Source organism: Vulpes lagopus, chromosome 24 (genome assembly GCF_018345385.1).
Source record: "Vulpes lagopus strain Blue_001 chromosome 24, ASM1834538v1, whole genome shotgun sequence".
In the NCBI taxonomy this organism is placed as follows: domain Eukaryota; kingdom Metazoa; phylum Chordata; class Mammalia; order Carnivora; family Canidae; genus Vulpes; species Vulpes lagopus.
Window position 1 is genome coordinate 40,835,147 of NC_054847.1, and position 11,758 is coordinate 40,846,904.

Here is an 11,758-nt window from a genome sequence, read left to right on the forward strand (position 1 = left end):
GACCTCTGCTCTCAAGTTACAGTTTGGCAATCTTGTCCTTTGGTCTCTACCGGAAGGATAGATGCATGGCCAGTGTTTTCACCGGCTCAAGGGTTCCCGAATTCTCTCATCTCAGCATGCATTCCTTAAGTCTGTAGTGTTGGCCATCTTATGAAGCAGATAAGCCTTGTGTTTCGAGTGGGCTTTTTTCTGCACGTGATCCTGCACAGTTTCACTCCAGGGCTGAGTTGAAGGTGAATGACCAAGAGCTTATCTGGTTGGAGTTCACATTCCACGTGGCACCGCCAGGCGACTATGGAGGCTGAGTCATCAGACGTGGTTTTTGACAAGGTGGTTTCAAGCCCCGCCTTCCAAAGCCTCTCTTCTCCTCGGGGGTCTGCTGTCAGGAGTGGGGAACAGCACGTACTGCTTTCCTACCCCCTCTATCCTATGCTCTCCTAACAGCAGAAGGATTGTACCAAGCGGATGGGTAGAAAGAGCTGCAGGTTCATGTCTAGCCCTTAAGCACTTTGGGGACATAAAGACTTGACTTTTTTATGTACAGGAATCCTATCTCCACCCCTCTTTTATTTCTTGAGGTTTTCCTCCTGAAGCAGAGTCCTTAGGCTCACTTAGCTTTATAAGCTATTACCAAAATAACAATAGTAATAGTAGTATTAAGATATGGTGATTTTTGTGGCACCTGGGTGACTCACTTGGCTAAGCATCTGCCTTTGGCCCCGGTCATGATCTCAAGGTCCTGGGATGGAACTCCACATGGGGGGGGTCCCTGCTCAGTGGGGAGCCTGTTTCTCCCTCTCCCTTTGCCCCTCCTCCCTGCTTGTGCTCTCTCTCACACGCGCTCTCAAATTAAAAGATAATAATAGCAAGATGTTTTTCCATATTTCTAAGGAATTTACTATGAGACATTTAAGACATTTGTAAAGGGGTAAAAGGTGCTACAGAAAACATGCATGTACCCACCCCGAGCTGAAGTAATAACATATTGCCACCACTCCCATTTCTTTCTCTCTGAATTTAGCTTACCCTTAATTTGGGATGTATCATTCCCAGGCATTTCTTTATATTATATTTTTAATACGTATGCATGGGGGCACCTGGGTGGCTCAGTGGTTGAGCATCTGCCTTTGGCTAGGTCGTGATCCTGGGGTCCTGGGATCAAGTCCCACATCAAGCCTGCTGCTCCCTCTGCCTGTGTCTCTGCTTCTCTCTCTGTGTGTCTCACATGAGTAAACAAATAAATAAAATCTTCTAAAAAAGTATGCATGTATTTCTAAATGTATTATTTAATTTTATATATTCTGAATGTGAATAGAATAGGATAAGCATCCTACAGCAACTGTTCTTTCTATTCAGCATTGAGAGGTCCATCAGCTTGATATGTGAAGCTCTAGTTCATTAACTTTTTCGCTGCTATTTAGTATGTGTATGAATATATACTACAATGTAGTCTCCTGTGGATATGCACATAAACATGTCTTTTAAAAATAAAATAAGTTTCTTTGTACACGGTGTAAATTGTGGCATCTGGAACTGTAGCCACAAACCATGTGTGGTTACCAAACACTTGAAACCTGCCTTGAAACCTTGAGATAGATGCCAGATATTGAAAACTTAGTTTAAGAAAAGGCAAGTAAGATATCTTATCAGGAATTTTTACATTGACAAACTCTTGGATATATTGGGTCAAACAAAATATATAATTATAATCAGTTTCTTCTTTCTTTCTTTCTTTCTTTTTTTTTTTAAATTTATTCAGAGGCAGAGAGAGAGAGGGGGGCAGGCAGAGAGGCAGAGGGAGAAGCAGTCTCCATGCCAGGAGCCCGATGTGGGACTCGATCCCAGGTCTCCAGGATCACACCCCAAGCTGCAAGCGGTGCTAAACTCCTGCGCCACCGGGGCTGCCCCTTTCTTTTTTTATTTATTTTTATTTTTTTTCTTCTTTCTTTAATACTTTTTAAAATGTGGCTAGAAGGGAATTTAAAATTCCATGTGTCAAAAATAAAATAAAATAAAATAAAATAAAATAATAAAATAAAATAAAATAAAATAAAATAAAATAAAATAAAATAAAATTCCATGTGTCTCACATTTCTGGCTCACATTATATTTCTGCTAGTCAGTTCTGCTCTAGATGGCCGTTTGTGGCCTGGGGCCTCTCCTCTGCCTGGCTCATCACTGTAAACCCAGTGCCCAGAACAGCAATGGAACAAGGATGCACCTACTGAATAAATGAATGAATCAGCAAATGCCCACATGAATAAATGAAGGTGATTGCTTTCATAACGCTACCGGGTTAATCTTTCACTCTCAAGATTATACAAAGTTGTCTCAGAATGAAATTCTTCTAGAAATCTCCACTTGTCTGTTTTTGTCACCTCACTCCTAGGCAGCCCACGGATGGACGTAAGACCCTGCCCCTGCCCAGGAGGGTGGAGGTTGACCTTTGTCTCCGGGGAAGGTCCACCAGCCACAGCAGCCTGGTGCAGCTGTTTGCACTTGTGCTCAAGCCTGTTGCCGTGTGGTGTCACCAGGCCCAACTCTGTGGGGGGGGGGGGGGGTTGAAGTAGGTGGGAAAGTGGGGATGTCTTCTTGCAACAACTAAACTGTCAGAGGACCATCTCCTGGAATCTGCCGGTTCTTTCGTTCTCAAGAACATTTCAGTCAAAAATTATACTTTTCCCTTTGCCTGTCCTCAAGTCATTCTAATTTTTTAAATACTAGTTTTGATGCAACTTTTGGCAAGAAGATCAGTCCTGCTACTCTCTCATAATTCCAGTGTTTTCAAAATAGGTGGAGTTCCCAAGCCACATGGGCAAAGGCATTCAACCTCTCCTTTGGGGTTGAAATTTGGTTTATTTTGGTTGATTATGGGGAGTGGGTGGCCCATCTACCATTCTCTTATTTTGCAAGATCTCCAATAATGAGTGTCCTTGTTTCCTATTGTAAAAAGAGCAAGTTCAAAACCAATAACTCTATCAGAGAACCTTGGGCAGACTCTCCTGTTTAAAATATCAAAATAATGACTATTCCTCTGAAGCTACTTTTAGATCCTTAAGCAAATAGTCAGTTACCTGCCTCACGAGCCAGCAACCCCTAGCACACCTGTCCCTTCATCTGTTTCACAGATGGCAATATTTCAATACCAGGGAAGGAGGGTGTATGGCTGGAGAGGTGGCTGCTTGGACAGTGGTGTGCTTGGTGTATGGTGCTAGAGGGTTTGAATTTAAATTTAAATGTACCATGTAGGGACGCCTGTGTGGCTCAGTGGTTGTACGTCTACCTTCAGCTCAGGGCGTGATTCTGGAGACCTGGGATTGAGTCCTGCGTCGGGCCCCTTGCATGGAGCCTGCTTCTCCCTCTGCCTGTGTCTCTGCCTCTCTCTCTGTGTCTCTCATGAATAAATAAATAAAATCTTTAAAAAATTAAAAAAAAATAAATGTACCATGTAAATCTAAAAACTATTAGGAGAAAAATAGGAGGAGATTTATGGAATCTAAGATTAGATGATGAGTTTTTAGACTTGACACTGAAAATACAATCCATAAAAGGGAAAAAATTGATAAATTAGACCTCATCAAAATTAAAAAGATTTGTTTTGTGGAAGAGAGGAAGAAGGCAAGCTATGGATTGGAGGAAAATGCTTGCAAACCACGTATCTAACAAAGGACTTACATCTAGTATAAGAAGTTCTCAAGAAACCGAAAAATCCAGTTAGGAGATAAACAGATATTTTACTGAAAAGCATATACAAATGATGAATTTTTTAAAAACCCAAACAATCCAATTAGAAAATAAACAGACATTTCCCTGCAAAGCATATACAAATGACAACGCACACAAAAAGATGTTCAATATTATGAGCTTTTATGGGAATACAAATTAAAACCACAATGAGATATCCTGACAAACTTAAGCAGAATCACTAAAATAAAACATACTGATAACATGAAATGCTGGCAAGGATATAGAGTCACTGGATAGGAATGCAAAATGGGCCAGCTACTCTGGAAAATAATTTGTCTTTCTTTCTTCTTCTTCTTTTTAAAGATGTTATCTATTTATTTGGGGCTCGTTCCCAGGACCCTGGGATCAGGACCTGAGCTGAAGGCAGATGCTCAACTGACTGAGCCACCAGGTGTCCAATTTCTCAGTTTCTTAAGGAACTAAACACGCCCTTCCTGTATGTCCCAGCAATTGTGCTCTTTGCCATTTATCCCAAGAAATAAGTTCACGCAAAGCCTGTACTCAAGTGTTTGTCGCGGCTTTATTCATGGTAGCCGCAAACTGGAAACAGCCCAGATGTCCTTCAATGGGTAAAACAAACTCCCCTGCCTCCATGTGGTGGTAGAGAGCTCAGCAATAGCCAGGCACCAACTGTTGATGCACACAGCAGCGGGGGCCTAGGGAGTCAGTCTGAATGAAAGAAAGCCAAGCTCAGAGGTTACATATTGTATGATTTCATTTATAGAACATTCTAGAAATAACAAAATTATAGATAAGAACAGACTAGTGGTTGCCAGGGGTTAAGGCTGGGAGTTGGGAGGATATAAAAGGGAAACATGAGACAGCTGTGTGGTGATGGAACAGGTCTGTGTCTTATTTTTTTTTTAAGATTTTTAAAAATTTTATTTATTTTTTAAAAAGATTTTATTTATTTATTCATGGAGGACAAAGAGAGAGAGAGAGAGAGGCAGAGACACAGGCAGAGGGACGATGTGGGACTCGATCCTGGGTCTCCAGAATCAGGCCCTGGGCTGAAGACAGGTGCTAAACTGCTGAGCCAATTTGGCTGAGCCAAATTTAGGGGCTGCCAAAATTTATTTATTTTTTTGACAGAGAAAGAGAGCACTAGCAGAGGGAGCAGAGGCAGAGGGTGAGGGAGAAGCAGGCCTCCCCACCCCCAGCTGGGGCTCTATTCCAGGACCCTGGGATCATGACCTGAACAGAAGGCAAATGCTTAACAGACTGGGCCACCCAGGCGCCCCAAGTCTGTATCTTAATTGTATGGTGGTAGTTACATGAAGCTACACCTGCGATAAAATTGCATAGACCTACACACACAGAGGAGTGCTTATAAAATTGGTGACCTCTGAATAAGCTCTGTGGATCATATGTGCAGTTTCCTGGTTTTGATACCATACTCTAGATGTTACCACTGGAAGAGGCTGGACAAAGTTCTCTGAACCTCTCTGTTTGTTTTTGTTTTTTTTCCTACAACCTCTCGTGAATCTATGATTATTTCAAAATAAAAAGTTTTTTAAAAATTGTACTTAGGGGACACTTGGGTGGCTCAGTCAGTTCAGCGGCTGCCTTCGGCTCAGGTCATGATCTCTGGGTCCTGGGATCAAGGCCCAGCATCATCACCTCTAGCTCCCCGCTTCTCCTTCTGCCCCTCCCTCTATCGGTACACAAGTGCTCTTTCTCTCTTCTCCCTCAAATAAATAAACAAAATATTTTTTAAAATAAAAAATACATAAAAACTACACTTGGGTATGAAACAATTTTTTAATTTGGAATTCCCTCGGGTATATATTTATAGAACTCTTTATTTTGCATCTAATACTAATTTGCTTTGGTAAGTGTATCTACTTAGAAATCTCTCCTGCCAGTCAGTGCCCTGTTCTGTTCTTTTAAACATAGTGTTTACGGCATTTTCAGTATAACAGTCGTGGACTGTACTATGACTTCCTAGGTTTTTGCTAGCAGTGTCTAGAAATTATATGCATGCACTAAGTGGGTCAACTGGTTTGAACGAACATGGTTACCTTTGTAAACATCTCACGGTAGATCCAGTTAGAACACATACAGATTGTTTGCTTCTCATGATGGTAGAAAACTTGCTTGGCCTCAGGGGGTTGGAGGGTTATGAGTATTTTTCATAACTTCTACTTCCTCAACTTAACCTTTATTATATTTTCCATATTTGCTAATACAGGATATACTTGAAGTGTGTCTTTACCATGGTGTGACTTTTGGGGGGCCTGGTGGGGCTCGGTCAGTGGAGTGCACAACTCTTGATCTCAGGGTTGTGAGTTTGAGCCCCACTCTGGGTGTGATTATTTAAAATAAAAAATAAAAATAAATACATAAAGTTATGTGACTTTTTAAAAGCTCATATTACCATTCTGGTCTCCTATATGGGCCACTTTTTGCACATATTAGCTTATTTAGGACTCACTTTAATCCAATTGAAAATATGCTCTCTTCCTTTCCTAAAACATAAACATGAAAAGTCATTTATCTAAATAAATGGTCCATGAACATTGTTATTCCAGCAACACTATTTTTGCTCACAGCACCGTTGAAACTCTCCTTTGGGGCTTTTTTGGGGTAGGTGGACTCTGTGGCATATTCTTTCAACTGCTCTCAGTTGTGGAAAATTTTCACCTTTTAAAGTTTAGAACTTTATCTACCTACCTACCTAGATCTGTCACCAAAAGTAATTCAACACAAATTAAAACGAGGTAGTATTTTCTACTTGTCGGCTTACAGAAATTCATCTCCGGTACCAACAAGGATGCTGAGAAGCCAGGAGCCCTCTGCACCACCAAAGACAGTATGACTTGCTACAAGCTTTTGGAACGAATTTGGCTATATGTATAAATATATATCCAAAGCCTTTAGAAATATCCAGACATTTTAAGGAGGCATTCTACTTCTGGGCATGTATCCTGTATTTTAAACTTTATCCAAAGTGATGTCCACTGCCACAGATATCTAATAGAGGATAATGGAAACCTAGTCCATTGCCTACAAAATATGTTCTAACCCCCGATTTACTGTAAGGTTACTTCTGTTCTCCCCTGAGGAGTCCTGGGAGAGCCATCAAAGGCACCCATTATGCCCTGCTGCAGGATCTCAGCTAGAGGAGGTTGGGGAAAGTACACCACACCCACCCCACTGCTGGGGAATTTCATTTGCATCTTTAAGTAGGAGGTAGAGTCACCACCAACTTCTGCTTTGCATGTGTAAAGGGCCTGGGGCACGAACTGCAGTAAGAGTTCAATAATTCTGGTTTCCAGCATGTTAATCATAAATGCTCACCTCCTAGGACTACTATTTTGGTGTAAGAATCATGTTAGTGTGTACACTCTCCTGTGCTCGTTTGCAAATCAATCCTATTCAAATAAAAAAAAAAAGAAATAAAAAAGAGAAATCCTATTTCTTCAATGGCATTGTTAGCTTTTGCCTTTCCTTCTCAGCTGTTTCTGTTTGGGGGTTTTGTGGAGTTTTTTTGTTTGCTTGTTTTTTGTTTTGCTGACATCTCATCATTCTCTTCTATCCTGTTCCCAAATTTAGCCTATTTCAAGGGCTTAAAAGTATTTATAGGGACAACTGAGTGGCTCAGCAGTAGCCTTTGGCTCAGGGCGTGATCCTGGAGTCCTGGGGTCTAGTCCCCACGGGGAGCCTGCTTCTCCCTCTGCCTGTGTCTCTGCCTCTCTCTCTGCTTCTCTTATGAATAAATAAATAAAATCTTTCTTTTTTTTAAAGTATTTATACTTTTAATACTGGATGCAAATTAATCCCTATACACATTTTAAAGGGATCTTATATCTTTCAATATCGATTACTCACCCCCTATTGTTTATTGCCCCCACCCCCAGCCCTGTACAATGTCCATCCCTGTTCCTCTCTTATTTTGTTAGATGTGTGAAATCATTCCCCCAAGACACAATCCCTTCTTAGGAATGCTTCTGTTCCCACAGGCCAGAAAAACCACTCCTACCTGCCCATTACTATAAACTAGACCCCCTGTGAACTGGATCCTGGTGAATGTATCCTAAATTGGAAGACATTGCACTTGTCCCAGGAATTTGGAGTTGAGGCGGGAAGGTTGTCTCTTCTGGATTTGGACATAGGGGCTGAACAAATGATCTGTGAAGGACCAGCTAGAAGACTAACAAGACGTGGGGTTAAATCACCACTTGGGGACAGTGCAAAGATGGGAGGCCAGGGATGTGGTGGTGACCAGGAGAGAGGAGGAGAGACGGAGGGAAACTGCCTGGAGTTGGTATTCCCAATCCTGAAGTTCAGCTGGGTTCCTTGGGGCCTTGTTTGTCAGCAGTAAAGCTCCCTTTACATGAACTAGCATAATGAGTTTTAGTTAATGACACCAAATAATCCTTGAATCAGATTCTCAGAGGACATCTTCCAAACAAAGATTGTATAAACTAATGAGTAAATAGTAACCATATTAGGAACTAATCCCATTCATTTGTCATCTTTTTCTGCTTTTAAAAAAATGTGAAATATGTCATCCATACAGAAGAGTGCACTCAATTTATATGTAAGGTTTGAAACAACCTCTGCTTGCGGAGCCTTGGTGGCACAGTCGATTAGGCATCTGTCTTCAGCTCAGGTCCTGATTTCAGGTGTCCCTTGGTACCTCCTGTTACATCCAGGGATTGAACCCCATGTCAGGCTCCCTGCTCAGTGGGGAGTCTGCTTCTCCCTCTGCCTCTCCTCCCCATTCATGCTCTCTCTCAAATAAATAAATACAATCTTTAAAAATAAATTAAAATCGGGATCCCTGGGTGGCGCAGCGGTTTGGCGCCTGCCTTTGGCCCAGGGCGCGATCCTGGAGACCCGGGATCGAATCCCACATCGGGCTCCCGGTGCATGGAGCCTGCTTCTCCCTCTGCCTGTGTCTCTGCCTCTCTCTCTCTCTCTCTGTGACTATCATAAGTAAATAAAAATTTTAAAAATAAATAAATAAATAAAAAATAAAAATAAAAATAAATTAAAATAAATTAAAAAAATTAAACAGCCTCTGATTGAAACTATGCACATGTTTTATAAATTCTTCTGGTCCAGACAGTAAATATTTCTGGCTTTGCAAGACATACAGTCTTTGTCAAAACATCTCTAGTCTGTTTGTAGCACTAAAGCACATAATTTATGTGGTTGTATTCCAATAAATTTTATTATAAAAAAGGCAGAGGGCTGGATTTGGTCTGTAGGTCATCATTTAAAGACTATGGCTTACAAAATAATTATTATCCCAGGTTTAAAGAATTTTAAAGCAGGGGCACCTGGTGGCTCAGTTAGTTAAGCGTCTGCCTTCAGCTCAGGTCATGATCGTAGGGTCCTGGGATAGAGCCCTGAGTCGGGGTGGGGATGAGGTCCCTAGACTACAGGGAGCCTCCTTCTCCCTCTCCCTCTGCCTGCCACTCCCTCTGCTTGTGCTGTCTCTCATTCTGTCAAATAAAAAAAATAACATCTTTTTTAAAAAAGAATTTTAAAACAATGTTCTGTACAACCACCGCCCAGGTCAATAACAGATAACAGTGGAGAAGTTTCTGCGTGTCCATGCTAGACGATAAATCCTCACTCCCTTAAAGGCATAGCCACCACTCTGACACGTGTGATGCACATTTTCTTGCATTGCCAGCTGTGTATGCCTTACTACAGAGAGTAGCTTCTTTTTGCCCGCTTTTGAAATTTTGGTAAATGGAATCCTACTTAATGCATTCTTTTTCTTTTTTCTCTCCTCCTCTAGGCTTACACAATCTCTCCCAGATATTAAGATGGAGAAAATATTTCCCAGAGGCAGAACCATAAGGACATTAGGAGGCTGTGGGGCGTGGTACAAGGCACTCCAGCTGAAGGAGGATGGAATACGCCATGAAGTTCCTCAACTTTTACTACCATAAGTCCCTCTCCAGGTGTGTGGAAGTGAGCACCTTGGTGGTGACCCTGTAGCCACTGCTGGAGCCCAGTCTGGGGCTCTGAGGCTCAGCTCTGCAGGGTAAGCACTGCCTACCAGAGTGCACAGAAGGGCATCATGACATAGTCTTCTTCCTGCTGGAGGAAGACGGCATGAACCGTAAAGACAGAGGAGTATTTCCAAACCCTGATGGACAAGACAATGTTCATGGTCCTCCAGAAGGAGCAGAAATGGCAGTGTCCATCAGGTGGGGTCCTACCTATTGGGGGAGAACATTGAAAGCCTAGGAGAAGTCCTTAAGGGACGCTTAAGTCTGCCAAGAAGATCAAGGTGGCCCGCAGAACCTTTGGCTTGGTCAAGGTGAGTCTACTGGACTTCATTGGTTGTTTGACAGTGAAGGCAACTTATGATGGCACATACTCCATTTCCTAGGATGTACACTGCTACGGGATAAGATTTATCATGAAGGAAGTTCTTTGTTGGCCTCTTTTTGGCATATAAACCATGTTTCTTGGCACCTCCTGTTACATCAAGCAACTCCTGGATGCCACAGAGGGAGGGCAGCCCAAGGACAAGGCCTCATCCCTCATCTCAACCAGTCTGAAGACACTACAACGAAGGCCCAAGTTCTTCGAGGTCTTCCCAGCCAAAGACTAGACTGGGGACCTAAAGCTCAGCTGGTAGCATCCACAAGCCTGGCAGCTAGAGACCTCCTCTTCCTCCTCCTCCTCCTCCTCCTCCTCCTCCTCTTTCTTCTTCTTCTTCTTTCTTCTTTCTTCTTTCTTCTTTCTTCTTTCTTCTTCTTCTTCTTCTTCTTCTTCTTCTTCTTCTTCTTCTTCTTCTTTCTTCTTCTTCTTCTTCTTCTTCTTCTTCTTCTTCTTCTTCTTCTTCTCATAAAGATTTATTTTATTTTATTTAGAGAGAGAAAGTATACATGTGAGGGGGGGAGAGCAGAGGGAGAGAGAGATCGTCAGTAGATTCCGCACTGAGCATGGAGCCCAATGTGTAGGGCTTGATCCCAGGACCCTGAGATCATGACCTGAGCCAAAATCATAACCTTGGATGTTCAATCAACTAAGCCATCCATGTGCCCCTAGAGAGCTTCTTGCCTTCTCACGCTCCCTCTTCCCAATATGACCACAAATTAAGAAGCAGATGAAGGGCCAGAAACCTTGAGTAGGCAGGCTAATGGAGAACTGAGGATTCTTGACCTTGCCTAGTTCTCTCCTTCCCAGCATAGCTTAGCTGATCAGGACTATGGCATAAAGTCTGCTCTTCAGCAAGCTGTCTTCACACTCTACATTTTCATTACACTCTCTACCTCCTGACTTTCCATGCAGAGTGCTCCTGAGTGAACTCTCAAGCCCACTAATGCAACATTAGAATGTTTACAGTAAGTTACTTATGCTGGGGGAGAGGACACTTCCCACCTCATTTTTGATATTAACATTTGACAATACACTGTGAGAAAGGATAATTGCAGGCTAATTCCCTCATGAACATTAGATGTAAAAATCCTATACAAAATATTTACAGATTCTAGCAAAATGCAAAAGGTCAATATACATCATGATCAAGTTGCTTTTTTCCCTTAGGAAAACAAGATGTATTTAACAGTCATAAATCAACCATTATAATTCTCTATATTAACTTAACAGGAGGAAAAAAATGCATAATCACCTCAGCAGGGGCAGGAAAACTTTTGATTAAGGTCAGCATCCATTTATGGTTAAAAGAATGTTTTTATCAATCCAGGGAGTGAGATTACTTCATCTCATTTTGAGCATCCACAAAAAAGTTTATAGGAAACACCATAATTAATAGTTAAATGTTGGGTAGCCTGGGTGGATCAGCAGTTTCGCGCTGCCTTCAGCCCAGGGCTTGATCCTAGGGACCCGAGATCGAGTTCCACATAGGGCTTCCTGCATGGAGCCTGTTTCTCCCTCTGCCTGTGTCTCTGCCTCTCTTTCTCTCTGTGTCTCTCATGAATAAACAAATAAAATCATAAAAAAAAAAGAAATTTCCTTTAAAAAATAGTTAAATGTTAAAATTTTTTCTTTTGGTTTTGAGAATAAAGTGTTGACTAAT

General features: G+C 41.9%; 1 pseudogene; it reads left to right on the forward strand.

Moving 5' to 3' along the window:
- The first annotated feature begins 294 nt into the window (after positions 1–294).
- LOC121481886 lies at positions 295–10,327 on the forward strand (annotated as a pseudogene).
- Positions 10,328–11,758: the final 1,431 nt, after the last annotated feature.